This window comes from Muscardinus avellanarius, assembly GCF_963383645.1.
Source record: "Muscardinus avellanarius genome assembly, chromosome: 7".
NCBI lineage: Eukaryota > Metazoa > Chordata > Mammalia > Rodentia > Gliridae > Muscardinus > Muscardinus avellanarius.
In genome coordinates, this window is record NC_137793.1 from 111,142,605 (window position 1) to 111,148,754 (window position 6,150).

The following is a 6,150-nucleotide window of genomic DNA, read 5'->3' on the forward strand; positions in this document are numbered from 1 at the left end:
TCTTTTGTTCTAAATCGTGTGTGTGTGCGCACACGCATGCACGTGCATGTAGTAGTGGAGAGGGTGGGAGTAGTAGTAATAATAATAGTATGAATTGGACACTAGGGGCATTCTACCACTGAGCTCTACCCCCCAGCCCATGTGGCCTTGAACCTGCAATTCTCCAATTTCAGGCTCCCAAATACTGAGATTGTAGGCATGCACCAGTGCACTCTGCTAAACTTTCATGTGTGTGTGTGTGTGTGTGTGTGTGTGTGTGTGTGTTACTGAGGATGGAACCCAGGGGCATTCTACCTCTGAGCTACACCCTCAGCCCTATTTTTTATTCTTTATTTTGAAACAGGGTCTCACTGAGTTGCAAAGGGCCTCACAAGTAGGTGAGGCTGTCTGCGAACCACGAGAATCTGGTCTCCACCCCCCGAATGCTGGGATTACTAAACCTTCTATCTAATTCTTTTTTTCCCCCCTGCTTTATTTCATTGGCCAAAATGTCTAGAGCAATGTTTAAAGGTAGCATTCTTATCTTCTTATCTCACTCTTTACCTAAAAGTTTTCCAGTTTTTACCATTATATGATGCCTTCTCTACCACCCTCTCCATTTTTAAAGATACTCCTTATCATACTAAATAATTTCTTTCTACTCTCCTTACTAAAAGTTTATAATAAGTGAATAATATTTTCTGCATCTATTGAGATTACATAATTTTCCACCATTCATCTAGTAATACTAAAATAAAGTATCTGCATTAAAATCTTGTATTCTTGAGATAAAATCAACTTTATCATGCTGTTACTATCAGTTATGTTGTTAAATTTGATTAACCTTTCATTTTACTTACATTGATATCTTAGCTATAAAATTCTCTCCAGCTCTGTTTTGGCTTATCTCATGCATTTTAATTTGTAGTATTTTTTACCATCCCGTTAAAACATATTTTCTAATTTCCATAAGCATTTCTTCCTTGAACCAAGGATTACTTAGAAGTATTTAATTCTAATGAAATGATAACTTTGTTATTCTTTTATCATTGGTTTCTAGCTTAATTAAATTGCATACGGAAGGATCCATCTATATTTTTCAGCCTTTTAAATTTTGTTTAGGCTTGCTTTATAGCTCAGAAAATAATTAATTTGGCTAAACCTGTGTATTTCAAAAATTGCAAATGCCACACTGGTGGAGACAATGATGGCTGTCTAGTGAGTCAAGTGTTTCTAGCACGTTGTTCCAATAGTCTGTATTCTAATTGATGTTATCTGCTCTTTCAATAGGTACTGAGAAAGTGATGCTCAAAGGGCTCACTATGATGATGTCTGTTTCTCACTGAAGTTCTATACACTTTTGCTTGAATATTTAGAAGCCCTGTTATTAACAAACACATAATTTGGGGGGAGAGGTACTGGGGATCTAACTCAGAAGCATTCTACCTCTAAGCTCTACCCCCCAGCCCTATTTTATTTTTAATTTTGAAACAGAGTCTTGCTAAGTTTCTGAGATTAGTTTCAAACCTGCAATCTTCCTGTCTCAGCCTCCCAGGTCCTGGGATTACAGGCATGTGTGCCACCATGGTCTGCAACAAATACATAACTTTAAAAAAAAATTTTTTTTTTGAGTGTGTGAACTCTTATGAAGTGAACCTCTTTATCTCCAGTCAGGATTTTGACTTTTCTGATCTTAAAATAACTGCAACAGCTTCCTTTTGCTTAGGTTTTTGCCTGTTATGTCTTTTTTAAAGTTATTTTTTTCTTTCATTCTTTTTCCATCCTTATATTTTAGATGTTTCTTTTATAGAGAGAATATCATTGGATTTTATATTTTAAGAGAACACTTTTTCTCTTATCTGGAATATGGATTCCTTTTTTATTATCATACTATTGTTAGAACAGTTTTAAATTTAATGAAGTTGCAAAGATAATACAGAGTTCTCATATATCCCATACCCAGTTGCCTCTACTATCAGCATCTTACATGAATACATTACATTTGTTGTAATTAGTGGATCCGCATAGGTGCATATTAACTAAACTCAGATTTCCTTAGTTTTTACCTAGCATCCTTTTTCTTCAACAGGATCTCATGTAGGACATCACAGTACATTCAGTCATAATGTTCCCTTGGGCTCCTCTTGACTACAGTGATTTCTCAGGTTTTACTCAATTTTTTTTTTTTTTTTTTTGGTGGTACTGGGGTTCCTGGAAGCCCTTCTACCTCCGGGCTACACTCCCAGACCTATTTTTGCATTTTTTTAATTTGGAAACAGGGTCTCCTAAGCCAGCGCGCAGGGCTAGCTTCGAACTTGCGTGATCCTCCTGTCTCTGCCTCCCAAGCGCGGGGATTACAAGCGTGCGCCACCACACCCGGCTTTTACTCAATTTTTATAACCTTGACAATTTTGAGTACAGATCCGGTATTTTATAGAATGTCTCTCAAGTGGGATTTGTCTTGTGATTTCCTCATGAGGGTTTGGTTTGGGGTGGAATACCACAGAAGCAAGATGCCATTTCCCTCACGTCACATCAAGGGTTCGCATTCTCTTTTATGGTTTAGATGCAGAGTGTCTCCCAGCAAAATTCATGCGTTGGCAATGCAGAAATGTTCAGAGGCGAAATAACTGAATAAGGGCTCTCAGCTCATCAGGCATAAATACATTGATGGATTAATCATTTGAATGGAATTGCTGGGTTGTAACTAGGCAGATAGGGCAAAGATGGAAGAGGTAGGTCATTGGTGGTGTGGCCCTGGTGTGTGTGTGTGTGTGTGTGTGTGTGTGTGTGTGTGTGTGTGTGTGTCTCCGTGTCTCCTTCCCAGTTACCATGAGTTGAGTAGCTCTCCTCCACCATCCCCAGCCACCATGATGTTTCTGACTTGAAGCCAGCCAATGAGGGTCTGAGCCTCTCAAACCATGGACCACATGAAGCTTTCTTCTCTAAGTTGTTCCTGTCGGGTATTTGGGTCGGGTATTTGGGTATTTGGTGATGACAAAGTTAGCTAATACTCTATTGACATGAATCTTGGTGTGGATCTTACTCATTTGGCTGGGATAGTACTTACCAGTTTTCTTCCCCTAGTGAGTTACTCTCTTCCCCTCCACTCATACTATATTCTTTGCTGGAAGTCACTAGGTATCGACCACACTTAAGCAGTAGAGTTATGCATCACCTCCTTGAGGGCAAAGTTTCTTTATAAATTATTTGGAATTTTCCTGCACAAGAAAATTGTCTCATTTTCCACTCATTTATTCATTCAATAAATAATTTATTTCCATGTTTACAGACTCAGGGGTATTTGTTTTATATCAGTGTTATAAACCAACACTACTTCTTCACTTTCTTGGTCAAATTGCTTCAGTTTTCAACACTGGGAGATTCTTCAGTAGGCTCCTACACCCGACGGATCTACCTACGTCATTGTGAAATTTTTTATTTATTTGTATTTAGTTTTGAAGACTCACACACTTGTTTTGTACACTTTAGAGTCTTCCTAGCAGTATAAGATGTTCCTGGCTCATTTTGTCTAGTTCACATCTCAGTCTTAGAATCAGCCATTTCTTCAAAAAGCCTGCCTTCTGTAATTGGATAATATTACAAACCAAGATGTGGACACCAGCTGTCATTGACTCTGGGCTGTTACTTCTTTGGGTTCTTTTACCTAATAGAGATAAGAAATCTATGTGTATATGTTAACCCACGTGTAGCTACTTTGATCTCTCAGGCTCAACCTGAGTCCTCCTGATGTCCCCAACCCCAATCTACTGCCACGTGGCTCTTTCCAGCCTCCTTTCCATGCTTACCTGTAAATTCTAACTCCAAGAGTGAGAAACCTGGCTCCCACCATCTGCCATCCATTCATTTAATTTCTCAACTTCCATACACAAACATAGTAGTATCAGAATTCTTAGCCTAATCCTCCATGGAGAGCAATTTTATTAACCAGGGTATAGTGCTTATACTTACTGTTACCGTTAGTCTAACAGAGATCATTCATTTACAAAACTACTTAGGCCTTCGCCTTTTCCTTCACTCCCTTCAGTGAGGTGTGTTAAAATACAGTTGTAATATAGTTGGATTCTGTTGTCACAGTTTACATTCTTCCCTGGGATCCCCGAGGCCCCTAAATTATTTTTCTTAATTTTCATGCATTGAGCTCCATTCTAAAAGTCTATTGTTTTGACAAAAGCATAAGGTCATATATCCATCATTATAATATCATATAGAATCAATTCATAGCCTAAAAAAGTCCCCTCTGCTTTATCTATTCATCCCTCACTCCCTTCCCCTAATTGGCCTGCAACCACTCATCTTTTTTCTGTCACTACAGTTTTGCCTTTTCCAGAATTTCAAAGACTGGTTTCTTTCATTTAGCAATATCTACTTAAAGTGCCTCCACATCTTATCATGGCTAGATACCTCCTTTCTCCTTATCATTGATTAATGCCCCATTCCATGGATGTACCAGTTTCTTTATCCACTCAACTATTAAAAGACATCATGGCTATTTCTAGTGCAAAGTATTTATGAAGATCACTGTTACAAACATTCATGTAAAGTTTCTTGTGTCCACAGAAGTTTTCAGCTCCAATGGCTAAATATGTAGGAATGTGACTGCTGGATGATATGTTAAGACTGAGTTTATCTCATAAGAAGCTGTCAAATTCTCCAAAGTGGCTAAGCCATTTTACATTCGCAAGAGCAAGGTTCTTATCCCTCTGAATCCTAGCCAGTTACTTTATCGTGTTAGTTTTTGTTTATCTATTCATTTTTGTTTTGCTTGGGTTTGGTTTTGTTCTGTTTGGGCCTTCCCAGCAGCATGTGGCAGTATTTCCCTGTTGACGACCAGGGCTGAGCATCTTTTCACATGCTGATTTGCCATCTATCTTCTTTGGTGAGATGTCTGTTCAGACCTTTTGCCCATTTTTTAATTGACTTGCATTTTTATTGTTTAGTTTTATATGTCCTTTGTATAATTTCAGTTTTCCTTTCTGCATTTAATGCAATTACTGATATGCTTGGGTATTTATTCCTCCATTTTATTTTGTGCTTTCTTTTTGTTCCACTTGCTGTTTCTTTTTCTTTTTTTTTTTTTTTGCCTTTTTTATTTTTTATTTATTTATTTATTTATTGGTGATACTGGGGTTCATGGAAGCCCTTCTACCTCTGGGCTACACTCCCAGATCTATTTTATTTTTGGAAACAGGGTCTCATAAGCCAGCGTGGCTGGCTTCGAACCTGCGCGATCCTCCTGTCTCTGCCTCCCAAGCGTGGGGATTACAAGCGTGCACCACCACGCCCGGCTTGCCTTTTTTTTTAATGGAATGAAGATTTTTACCCTCTCGTTTTTCTCTTCTACTAATTTGGAAACTATGCTTCCTATTCTTTCTATTCTTTTTTCCTATTCTTCCAGGCTATCATAGAAATTATAACATCTAGACTAATTTATCAAAGTCTAAATTTAAAGAATACTTTGTTCTTTCTCTGGAAATACACTGAGTTCATAACACTTTAATATATTTATTCACCTCTGGACTCACATGCTATTATAATTAAAGTACTTCATTTCAACTGGTTTTTAAGAGGAAAACACAAAGATATTATTTGCATCACTTTACGTAGTCACTGAATACTTCACTTGCCCATGTCTCCAATTTTCTCCCTCTCCTTTCTGTAGCTACAAGCCCTCCAACCGGCTTGTATTCCTTTTGCTTGAAGGTCACCCCTTGGAATCTGTTTGAGAGGGGGTTTTCTTGGCCATCAACTCTCTGTTTGGGTTTTTTTGAAAGTGTTTTTACTTTGTTCTTATTCTTGAAATCGATTTTTCTTGTTGTAGAATTCTAGGTTAGTAGTTCTTTTTTTCCCAGAACATTAAACTTTGATTCCAGGAGTCTATTGTTTCTGTTAAAACAAAAACCTACTTTCTATCTGAATGTTGTTTCTTTAAAGGAAATCTTGCTGTTTTTACCCTCTGGTTGCCTTTAAGATTTTTCTTTGTAATTGATGTCTTCACGTTTCATAATAATGTATTAGATATGCATGCATTTTTCTTAAGATTTGTGGGGGATTTGTGAATGTATAGTTTTTTGTTTGTTTGTTTGTTTGTTTGTTTGTTTGTTTGTTTGTTTTGCTGTGCTGGGGATGGAACCCAGGGGCATTCTACCT